Here is a 13,371-nt window from a genome sequence, read left to right as displayed (position 1 = left end):
ATTAGAAGTTTAGGTTATCAATCTGGTTTCTGGGGCATGGCCCAAGAAAACTTCACCTACCCTTAACCTTAACACTCCCTCACTCCATTGCCCTATGCATCTGTGAAAAAAGGCATTGAGAAAAAAAAGGTTAATTAATCTCAATTTTAATAACATGCACAGCTAGAACAGAACTAGTCTTTTAAGTAAGGGCTTCTTCTATGTCTCCACGTTTGAGAACCCAAAGAACCATTTTGCAACTGGGGTGAGAGGATAATTTGAATCCCCCAAAATGTGCATTGAATTCTAGAGTCTTGCTACAGTTTGCCTTGAGACAGTACAATAATATTAGAAATTCCTTGTACTTAAAAACAAGTAAAGAAACAAGAGAATGCTTTGCCAATGTTATTTTAAACAGATTTTTTACTAATGAGTTTTTATATAGATTTCTGAAAAGTGAATAGGACAACTATTAACTACTATTTAGTTTGATTAATTCACATTTTAAAGTAAATACATAGATTAAAATGCAGATAGATGATCAAATCAACATCAACAAGCATTTATTAATCTCCACCTACTATGTGCCAGCACTGTGCTAATCCATGGGCAAAAGGGAAGGGAGTTGTTATATTCTTATTTTTTGTTTGTTTGGTGAGGCAATTGGGGTTAAGTGACTTGCCCAGGGTCACACAGCTAGTAAGTGTCAAGTGTCTGAGGTCGGATTTGAACTCAGGTCCTCCTGAATCCAGAGCCAGTGCTCTATCCACTGCACCACCTAGCTGCCCTGGGGTGTTATCAAGGACCTCACATTGTGAAGGGAGAGACATTATGCAAAGAATTACATATAAACAAGATATATTCAAACAAACAAGAACACCAATGTGTGAGCTGGGCTTAGTGTATACTGCATTGAAAGCAAAATATCACCTACAATGATAAAGTGATTGTAAGGGATTGGAGGTTAGGGATTTTCCCCATGATATCATAGATGCTACTGTGGGTGACTGGGTCAAAGTTAGATTATAAATACTCTGAGCAACTGATTCTGGCCAGAAGTGAGACTGATTGCTTGTATAGTAGAAGATGGTGGTAGATTTGGAGCTGGGGAGGGTGTTATGACTCAATTATATGGAGGGTAGAATGTAACCCATCTTCCAAGCATTCAATTGGTTGATCACGAACACCTTGGTTTCAGGTCCTTGGGTTTTGTCCATTTGTGAAACTTTGAGAGCTGGTTTTGACAGTAAATAGTTTTAATTATTTAAAATTTGTTTTTGTTTTGGTGAAAGAATGAACATTTACTGAGTAATTACATTATTCCAAGCTTTGTTCTAAATTCTGATATGAATAAAACCAAAACAGGCATTCCCAGCCCTCAAAGAGCTTGTTGTTTTTTGTCCTTCCTTCTAGAAGAAGGTCATGACATTAAGTTGATATCATGACTTGAACTAAATTGGATTAAGTGATGGGGAACTGTGCAAAGTCACCAACCTCACTTTCCCCTCCAGGGCTATCTGGGTCCAGTGGCAAGAGATATATCAGAACAACTGGAGGTGGCCCTAGATGTTTTAAGACAATTTGGGTTAACTGACTTGCCCAGGGTCATTCATACAGCTAGTAAGTGTCTGAGATGATATTTGAACTCAGGTCCTCTCAACTTCAGTGCCAGTATTCTATTCAATGAATCACCTTAGCTGCCCCCAAAGAGCTTATGTTCTAATTGAAGACTATACAAGAAGCAAAGGGTAGAAATTGAGAAGGGATGGTATGAGCATAAAGTTCATGGTTTGGGGATGGTTGGGAAGTTGTGTTCTATTTCCTCCTAGTTTGTGTAAAATAAGTTTCATCGATCAATATCCAAGTTCTGAGGATGGGAGATTCCTACTTATAGTGGGAGAAGGCCAGAGAGAAGGTGACATTACTTGGAGTCAAGTCAAGTCAAGCAGCATTTTTAAGCACTTACTAAGTTCCAGGAACTGTGATGAGCTAAGAATGCAAATATAAGCAAATAGTCCCTGCCCTTAAGTAGTTTGCATTCTGTTAGAGGAAGACATAAAAGGAAGGTGAAAAATGGGAAGGAATGGAGTATAGGAGGGTTGATGATGATTGTGAAAATCCAGAGTCAAGAAATTAATGTGGAGATCAATGAGATGTCTCACCTGGGCATCTGCCTTAAAATTGACATTCTGGGAAAAGCCAGTCTATAAAGGAAGAAACCAGAGGAATGGAATATCATTCCATAATGAGAAGTCTAAAGATAGAGTGAACTTCCAGCATGAAGAGGGTGCTAGGGAAAGTCTAGAGAGTCAATAATATAGCTTTGTTGGGGCCAAATTTGATGTAGGGAGAGATAATTGGGTGGCATGCCTTGATTTTGGGGTTCAGAAAATAATGAGGGACCTCTAGGTCTGAAACTCCCTCCCCTCCAAACTGTCTTTTTGGATATTTCTCTCAGGCCAATAAGAAAGGAGCTTAACAGCCTCTCTTCCGCAAATGAATCAGGTTTTATTAATGGGAATAAAATACATAGCAAAGTTGAAATTAATAAAGTCAAAGACAAGGGAATAGGGAAAAAGAAAAATGGATAATCCCCCTAACTATAACAAAAAGCCTATATAATCCCAAAACTCGCTTCCAGCTCAGCTAATTTCAAATAGCTGGGTTTATTAATTCACCACCTGGGGTCCGTAGCTTCAATGGGAAACAGCTATAAATCCAGGGCCCACCAGAGAAAACTGCCAGGAAAAACCTCTCTCTCTTCCACTCCCACCAGCTCACTCAACCAGAAAGACTCTGACCCCGGAAAGAGATTGAGCTCCCCTCAATGAGTGCTTACTCTCCCTCCTCCAAAAGTGGGGGGGGGGGTCCCTTCAAATTGCCTTCAGAGAGTGGTTTCTGCTGCTGACATCAGCAGCATACATCACAGGACAGGCCAGGTGTGGACCATCCCAATCAGTATGCCAAATTCCATTATTTTACCACAGCTTTAAGAGGAATGAAGATATGGAGTCCAGAATCTGGTACTCAGGTAGAAGTTTACCAATTAAAGCTCAGAATCCTAGTGCAAGGAGTCCAACATTCTGAAAGGAAGAGGAGATTAGACTTTAGGTAGCATTATTGGAGATGTTAGGTAATTGGCACATTATGCACTGGGCTTGGAAAGTTAAAATGATAGCTCACCACAGTCCACTATCCTGAGGGCAGAAGTCTGCATTATAATGGGAGGAGGGCAAAGAAGATGTTGGAGTGTAGTTTTGCTAGCTGGGAACTAGCTACTACTGGTTTGTATATCACACTGTTAGGTGAATGATTATCCTATTCAAGGCACTGAGTTTTGCTTGTTGTTGTTGTTCAGTACTTTCAGTTATGTCTGACTCTTCATGACCCTATTTGTGATTTTCTTGGCAGAGATATTGGAATGGTTTACCATACCCTTCTCCAGCTCTTTTAGTTGAGGAAATTGAGACAAACAAATTTAAGTGACATGCCCAGAGTTACACAACTAACAAACCTCTGAGGCCAGATTTGCATTCAAGAATGTGAATATTTCTCTAGGCCCAGCACTATAGCTGCCTTTGCTTAGCAACTTAAATAATTACTTACTGAATATTACCTCATATGATAATGTTGGTCCCACGCACTTGCTAATGGGATAATAAGAGTTTCTGAATCTTTTGGTGGGGAAAAAAAGACATAGTTAATACATGGAAATGTTGTTATCTTACAAACTATAACTAATCACGTTAAAATGCATTGAAAAGGTCATTGAATGACAGAATTTAAGGATCATTTTAAGAAAGATTAATCAGAATTGAAAGTAATTTGAAATCATGATGAAATTCTTTTCAAATGCAGAATTTTTAAAGTTAAGTGGAGAATAATCTTGGCAAAATGTATATAAGATTTTCTAATAACTGTATGTTTTCATTCCCTTAGTAGACCCATGACAGATTATATTCTATCGTTTGAGGGCCAGACTAGCAGAGTTCAGAAAGATTCATCACCAAATTGATCTTAGTATGATAATTACTATTATTCTCAAAGGCTATCTACAAAGTCTCAGATTAGTTATCAGCATTCTATAGGGTGTAATAATCCTTAAATAATTAATTGCATATCCTTCAAGTATCAAAATTAGTTTATAAAATTGGTGATTTTTAAGTATGACTAAGGATTTTAGGTTATGATGAATCAATTGTGCATATATATATAGATAGATATATGTATCTATCTATCTATCTATCTATCTATCTATCTATATATATATATATATATATACATACTATAGATAAAGATTCAATTGGATTTTCTGAAAACAGTCAATTCTTAAAATGAGGTTGTCAAAGGACAGTGAAGACCAGGAAGAGAGTTTTATTAGTTTATGTTTCTTCCTTTTATTATGTTTTGCTATGTTAGAGAAAAGAAGGTTTTAAAAAGTCCCATTGTACATGCCCTTTTCAGAAATTATTTAGAAGTTTGTTCCTGAGCAGCTTTGGATATTAAAGTGTTTAATCAGGTTCCTTTCATTCCTATCCCCAATCTACTCTTATAGAATCATTTGGAAAAATTGTGGGAACTGTAACAGATATATTTTTAATTATCAGCTATTATTTCTAGTTTATTAGGCTAGAAGATTATGGAGTTAGCTAATTTCTTTTGACTTTCTTAAAGCATCTTGTAAAGTATAACAGGTGGATAAGTCTGTATAAATTTGAGAAGTGGTCATTTACTTCATATATTCTTGCAAAATTCTTTTAGTAACAAAGCTCTAGATTTTGAATCCAATATGTCTGGGTGAGTTGAATTGACCTCTTTCTATGAATATATCTAGTTAATTATATTTATCTATACCTTTATCTTACTAGGTTTTGGAAATGTTCTTGAATCATTTCCCTACTTTTTTCTTTCCTCACCTTTTCTGTATTATGTCATTGGCCCTTGACTATCCCTCTGGGTTCTGTCTTTGTAGTCTGCTCATAAAACCCTTAATAACTTTCAACTTATTTTGTTGAATTTTCTGTTACTTCTATTGATTTGCTGTTAGTCTAATGATTCTATTTCCTAAACATTTAATTGTGTCATTCAATTTTGCAACTTATCCCATGTTTTTACTTTTGTCCACAAGTTGCTTTGCTCCCTTTTAATTTATCATAGTTTTACCATTATAGAAGCGCTTCTCCTCCTCCACCTTTTTTTTTTAGACATGAACGAATGTTGAATTCCCTTCACAGTAAATCTCTAAGGAAATATATGGGGTAGATGTAGGAAAATATTTCTGAAACCATACTGAGAGATAGAACAAGTTGGCTGGATTTTTGTTTGTGTCGGAGTTAAGCTAACCATCCCCTTCCTCAAATCAATGGGTACTAGACCTGGACATGGGAAAACAGATGGCTGGATGCTTCTTGTGTGAGGACAAAAAGGGCTATGCACTCTCTGGACAGAAATACATATCTGGGTAAGAAGGCAAATATGTTCCTGCCATACTATGGTGATAATGAGGTCCCCTTGGTACCATTTGGCTTATCCCCACCTCCTGACTTCCTCTTGAGAGGAAGCATCAAAGAAGTCTTATTTGGAACAGAAGTACTATGAGTTATGGAAGGAATATTCCTGCTTGCCTGGGAGAGAGGCTTCCAGGCTGTACTCCCTCTGACACCTTAACATCCCAAGTACAACATCTGTGTGGCAAACAATGAATATACCGCCCCCCCACCCCAGGAAACCAGAAGATGAGATGGTCCCCTCTGGTCACTTTAGTAGAGACAAGACAAGATGAACTCTGGATGAGGCTTCAGATCATAATTCAGTGTGTGGCCTTTTCTGGTCAGTAACACAATTTTGGATAGTTCCACTTTGAATGCTGCTGTGGGTCATTTCTGTGCTGGTCCCTTCAAACTCTTCAGGTTTCAGGGGAACACCTCCATCTTTTGCAGTGGAAGATTAAGAATAAGTCATGCCATATTCAACCTCAGCTCTCTTCACTTATAACTTAAATTGAGCAAAGAATAGGTAAGTCTTTTCCTGGGGGTCTCCAAGTAATGCAGGTGAGGAGTTGTCTGTCATCACTGAGGTCCAGGCCAATTGTCATGGTTCATTTGTCTCCCCTCAAGTAGCACCTGTTAACATGCAGGTATGCCCTCTTGCCTGCCCCCGGCTCTGTAAGAAGGAGTACAACACTCTGCCAGGCCACATGTCAAACTCCACAGAGCAGTCACCATTATTACCACTATTATTGACTTTCCTGGAGCAGAAGGTGTGAGGCCCAGAGGCGTGGGTGCTAAGTAAGGCCATTAAGGCCAGAGGCTGGAAGTTCTCCTCGTCCTTTCCCTCCTGCCCCTTCTTCCTCCTCTTTTTCCTCCTCCTCCTCCTCCTCCTCCTCCCCCCCTCCTTTGCCTTCTTTCTCTCCTTTCCTATTGGCTACCTTATCATACAAATAACTCAGGAGGAACTTGAAGTTTACTAAAAATCCAGAATCTTTTTAGTGAAAACAATGCCCAGGAAATACCAGAGGGATAGTACCATGATAACCTTCTTTGGTCTAACTACCACAAAAACTAGAGGTCATCTCCTGAGGAAAGCAAATTTTTCCATAAATTTTATATCATACATGTTTAAATCTATCACTTAATTATTTTCTTTGTTATATAGTATCTAATATTTATAATAATGTGTTAAAATTCTAATTTTTATACTTAAAGATCTTTGGAAACGGAATACTACTGGCTTGGAGCCAGAGAACTGGCATCAATATCATGTTTCTGGAACTTATCAGTTGTGTGACCATGGGGAAGTCAGCTAATCTCTGTTGACCTTCATTTTCTCATTTATAAAATAGCAGTAAGAACATTCGAAACATAACATATAAGTTTCATTTACATGCATGTTATCACCATGAGACCCTCAGCTATGATTCCTGAATGTTATTATAGGTATACAGTTTAACTGCCTTTTTCTTATACATAAGTGTCTAGATTTTTTAAATCAATATATTTCATTTGTTGGAGTAGACCTAGTCCTACAACTTCTTTCTATTCTTACAAATAATACTCCTCCCCCATTTCCAAGTTTTTGTTTGGCTGTTCCCCTATTCCTGGAATGCGCTCCATCCATAACTTTGGCATTTAGCAGAACCCTTGGTTTCTTTCAAAGTTCACTTCAAGCACCATTTTCTAAAAGAATTTTTTCCTGGTCAACACAAAGTTAAATTTAATCTCCTTTTTATACATATCCTCTCTCTCTCTGTATATATGTATATATATGCATATACACATATACATATATATACACATGTGTATACACATATGTGAATGTATGTGTATATAGGTAAACTCACATGCATATATATGCATATACATGCACATATATGTGTGTATATATAGAAAAATATATACATATGTGTGTGTGTGTTTGTGTGTATACACACACTTGTTTTCTCCACCTTTAGAATATAAACTGCTTGTGGATGGAGAATGTTATAATTTTGTCTTTCTATTTCCAGATTTTGTATTTCCAGAACAGTGTGTAGAATCAACAAGTGTTTAAAAAATGTGTGTCCAATGATTGCTTACTAAGTATATTTATTCTTTAGGTTTAAAAATCTCCAGCCTTTCCACACTTAGAAGGCAAGTATTAGAAAGAGAATACTTTAATAATGGTGATGTCAACAGTAAGTTGAGGTTTGACTGATACATAGTTTTCCATGTTCACCAAGGATACTTATCATAAACCTAATTTGCTTTGTCAGGGATCAGAATCAGTTATGACAACTTCTAATGTTTATGAGCATATGCCTCCCTTGAGGAAAAAAAGTTAAGCCAATGGTCTATTGTCATCTATAATCATTTGTATGTTTCAACTAAATTCTTAATCTTTAATGGATGTCATTTACTGGCAAATATTAATATTAATGAAATATTCCCTACAACATCTATTTTTTCTGCTTTTTATTAAAGGCATAAAATCAGCTTTCTCCATCCCTGTCTCTGTTTCCCCATATCTCTCTGTTTCTGTGTCTCTGTTTCTGTGTGTGTGTGTGTGTGTGTGTGTGTGCCTGTGTCTATTTCTCTCAGTCTCTACAGCTCTAGAATTTGAATATCTCCATTGCATAAGCCTTAATCTAAATGTTCTGGTTTATATAACTTAGCTATAACTATTAGAACTCATTATGTAAATGTATATGTATGACATCAAAATAGCTAGTTGAAAAGTGAATCAATAGTTTTCATTGTCAGTATAAACTGTTAAGTCACAGAAATACAGACTCTACAAATTAAATAAGATTTAATTAATTAATTTAATTTAATTGGATTTGTACTTGGGCAGGAATTGTACACTATCAATGGACTGAATCAATGGACTAAAAGGGAATTTAGAAGACATCTTATTTAAGTTTTTCATTTTCTTTTGCAATATTTCTGCTAATATGTCCAGCCTCTACTTAAAGATATTTAATTCAGGAAACCAAGCTACATTGCAAGGCAGCCATTTTGCTTTTTAACACCTCTAAAGTAGTGTGAGAAGTACTTGGGACAAGCAATTATTTTCAGTGTTATCATTTCGTGACAGCAGTGGTCATGGGTATGTGCTTTTTGGTCTACTTTTCCAACATGATGGGTGTGAGGTATTATTTCTCTTATTTTAATTTGCACTTCTATAATTATAAACAATTTAGATATTTTTAAATGTAGCCATTGATAGCTCAGATTTCTTCCTTTGAAAACTGCCTAGTCATGTCATTTGTTGATTTGTCATTTGAGAAATGACTGCTTGTTTTAAATTAATTTGACTGAGCTGTCTATATATATCTTAGAAATGAGATCTTTATAAGAGATACATTGCAAATATTTCCCCCTTTTTCCTGAGTTCAAATCCAGCTTTAGATATTTACTAGCTATAGGACCTTGAGAAATTCATTTAATCTCTATTTTTTTTTTCAGTTTCCTCAATTTGAAATGGAGATATCGCCTACCTTGAATGTTTCTTGTGAGAATCAAATGTAGTAATATTTGTAAATTACTTAGCACAGTACCTGGCACATGGTAGATACTACATTCATAGATAGTTACTATAAACACATATCTTCTGCCCCTTTCTCTTCTAACTTTGGTCACGTTTGATTTGTTCATACAAAAACTTTTAATTTTATGGAAGCTTAATTATCTCATTTACCTCCTATTAAATTCTGTATCTCCTGTTTGGTCATGAACACTTTCTTTATTCATTGATCTAATCAGTAATTCCTTACATGTGTCTCTATTTTTGAAATCATGTTTTATGCACAAAATATATGCCTTTTTGTAGATGTTTTGGCATATGTTGTGGAAAAAATAAAAGGTCTATACCTAGTTTTGCCAAACTACTTTCTAGTTTTCTTCTTCTTTTTAAAACAAATAGAGTTCTTATCTCAATAGTTGGAATTTGTTTATTTGTAAAACACTAGGCTAGTATGTTCATTTGCTTCTGCATATTGTGTACCTAATCTATTTCATTGATCAACCCCCTCTATGTTTTGGCCCAGTACTAAATTGTTTTAATAATTACAAGACCCTAGAGAACCATTAAAAAAAATTGGGGCTGGGGGACATACCTGGGGTCATACAGTGGCGACTGTCTTGTGTCTGAGGCCAGGTTTTGGCTGGGATCCCCCTGGGTCCAGGGATGATGCTTTGTCCACTGTGTCACTTAGCTAGGTGATGATATCTTTAGGGTTAAATTGAGGGGTGAAGGGAATTCACTGGGGAAAGCGGAAGGGCAGAAGTGAAATCCTACATGAAAGTAACAGGAAAAGACTTATGGAGTGGGGGAAGAGATGGGAGAAGAGCAGGGCAGTAAATTAATTTTACACTCATCAAAAAAAAATAATTACAGCTTTGTAGTATATTTTGAGATCTGGTACTCCAAGGACCAATTCCTTCTTACTTTGTTTGATTTTTTATTCTTCTATATAAATTTGTATTAATTTTATAAACTAATATTCTGGTAATTTGATTAGTATAACATTGAATATGTAAATTACTTTAGATAGTATTATCCCTTTTATTATATTGACTTGGCTTGCCCACTAAATTAATATTTCTCCAATTGCTTACTTGTTTTCATTTGGATAAAGAATACTTGAAGAATTGTGTTTAGATAGTTCCTATGTATATTTCTTCTTTTCTTGTTTTTCTCTTTTTTTGTGGGGCAATGAGGGTTAAGTCACTTCCTCAGGGTCACACAGCTAGTAAGCATCAAATGTCTGAGGCTGGATTTGAACTGAGGTCCTCCTGAATCCAGGGCCTGTGCTCTATCCACTGTGCCATGTAGCTGCCCCCATCTTTGTATATTTCAACAGATAGACTACCAAGTATTTTTTTTTTAGTTTAAGTAATTACATTAAATTGAATTTCTCTTTCCATTTACTCTTGTTGGATTTTGTTGGTAATAAAAGTTAATGAGGATGATTTGTGTGGAGTAATTTTATATCTTGACATGTTGCTAAACTTAATTGTTTCTGTCAGTTTTTTATTTGACTTTTCAGACTTCTTTATGCAAACTATTATATCATCTGCAAAAAGCAATTTTAAAAAGATATTATTTCCTCTTTGCCCATATTTATTTCTTTAATTTCTTTTCCTTTTCTTATTGGTATAGCTAGCATTTCTAGTAAAATATTGAATGTTGATGCTGATAATGTCCGTCTTTGCTTTACACCTGGTCTTATTGGAAAGGTTTCTAGCTCCATCCATTTCATTTAGACTGTCTTTTTGTTGGCATATTATAATAGGTCATGAAGAACTTTAAAAAGTTAAACAGGGGGTGGCTAGGTGGCCCAGTTGATAAAGCACTGGTCCTGGATTCAGGAGTACCTGAGTTCAAATCCAGCCACAGACACTTGACACTTACTAGGTGTGTGACCCTAGGCAAATCACTTAACCCCCATTGCCCTGAAAAAAACAAAAACAAAAACAAACAAATAAAAAAGCTAAACAGGGAAGCTTAACCTAGATGCAATAGAAAACCATTAAAAATGATTGAGCATTGACATCACATGATAATTATGCCCTCAAAAATTTTACTTTGATAATATCGTATAGAATGGAATAGAGTGTTAAAAGATTTGAGGAAAGATGGCTCATTAGAAGGATACAATAGTTATCTATTTTGGGGTGATGAGGAGCTAAACCTAAGTAGTAGCTGTGAGTAAACAGAAGGGATCAAATAGAAGATATATGGAAAGTAAAATAGTGGTATTTGGCAAATTACTGGATTTGTGGATTGAAGGAGAATTATGAGTTAAACGTAATGCTAAATTTATATATTTGGGAGACTGAAAGGATGATAGTGCCTTTGATAGAAATAAATGTTAGGAAGACAATTGGGTTTGGGGGAAAATATGAATTCAGTTTTGTCCATTCGAGTTTAAGATGTCTTCAGGACATCCCATTTAGAAATGTTCAATAAGCAATAAGTCATATAAGGTAAAATTTCAAGGGAGAGAGTGTGGCTAAACATAGCTACATAACATTTTCATCTGATATTTTATGCCTCCTGAGAACATTCAAAATGGAGATATACAGGCATCAGTGACTTGGGAACTCACTTATTAATTGTAATCAAGAATAGACTTCAAAAATGGACTTAAATAATTAAAGTAAATGAATAGTCAGAAAATAATTTTGCCAAATTTTATAACTTTAAAGCAAATTTAATATGCAATATGTCCTCCTTTAGCAAAATGATAGTACTTTCCAAGACTCTAGAAACAGAAAAATAATGTCCACCAGAAGTCAGGTTATATTTCTGCTATACAATACCTGGTCAAAGCATATTTAGAGTGAATACTGTGTTCACATATGGGACACATATTTAAACAAGGTTATTTATAAATTAGAGAATATCTATCAGATATTTACTATCATTTTGCTAAAACTGCTCATCTTTGCATACTTCTTTAACTTTGGGTTATGGCTTCTGTTGCTGATATGTTTCCATATGTGCAGATGTTTGTATTATCATTCATTCTGGGAGTAATGGGTAGAAGTTCTGCCATATTTCATTTGGCAGCATCAGAGCCATGGTTTCCTAACACATTTGCCTCAATTCCCTTCTCTAATGGAATTGTGGTTACCCTCTATCTTGAGGTTTTGTAATTCACTTCATCCTCACAATAACTCTCAGGTTTGATGATGCCAGCTACCTTTTTATTACACTATTCAGAATAAATTATTGCTACAAGAACTGCACTATTAATACAGAACACATTACCTAAAGCCTGGGTAATTTGAGCACTAGAGTTCTTTGTCATCTTTAAAGGTTTGAGTTGCATTCACTAAAATAACACATTAAATTTGTATATATTTAAGCATACTGTCTAATTGAAACCTAAGGAATTGATTGCATCATAACTAGCCCAAGTGATAAATTATAGACCATCAGAGTGTGCTGATAGGTAAGAAAGTTATGCACACAGAGGTAGAAATGCAAACAAAGGCTTCTTCTTGACTCAAAAAGGGGACAAAAACAGACACTGCTTAGGGAATTTTTAGATTATAGACTAGCAGATGCACTGCAAAAAGATTAGTGTGGCAGCTTAATTTATAATTCTAAAAGACCCTTGTTATGCTCTAATTGCCCATCAAAGAAAATGATGAAAAAGAAGATTTATTTTGATTTTATTATGCTGCATCCATCCTGGCTGGAAAATCAGGGGTTTTCAATCTGCATCTCTCATCAGCTATAGACAGATACTTCAGAAATAAGTCCATGTGCATATATGTACACATATTCCCCAAAGCATAAGATCTGGCATTGAAAACTCTTAACACTCAGCAATGCAGCCAAGGAAAAGAAGAGATCTGCTTATTCAAATGTTTGAAAAGGGACTAGTCAGATGCCAGGATCAGCAAGGCTTCTCTACTTGTGAAGGTCTAACTCCTGGACTGAATCCCTCAGCTGGCTCTTACACTGTATTTGAAGAATTCCAAACATTGTTACAATAAGCAATAATTGGATATTTGAGTGGCCCCAGAATTTTTCATCAAGCTCTATTTGGGTGTCAGATCTCAGTGGATGATACTTAGGGTTTAATACCAACACCATCACACATCTATCTGGCATAAACTTTAGCTCTCTTTCAAGATATTATTTTACAATCATTCTGGCATATAGTTGTACAAATGGCCAATGGGTCCTATTCCCAATATTCCTTGAAGATGGAAGAACATACACTATTATTGCAAAAGTACATACATGGGATTGAGAAACAAAGGTAACCCATTAGTGCAATGATGACAAGTAGCATGTCATTTGGAAACAAAATCTTGAACTTGAGTTTTCAAAGATATCTATTTATAATGGACACCTGATGTAACCTCATTTTATAAATTGAAAAAGACTGTTATTATT

Source organism: Dromiciops gliroides, chromosome 1, assembly GCF_019393635.1.
Source record: "Dromiciops gliroides isolate mDroGli1 chromosome 1, mDroGli1.pri, whole genome shotgun sequence".
NCBI lineage: Eukaryota > Metazoa > Chordata > Mammalia > Microbiotheria > Microbiotheriidae > Dromiciops > Dromiciops gliroides.
Note: the sequence above shows the minus strand (reverse complement) of the source record.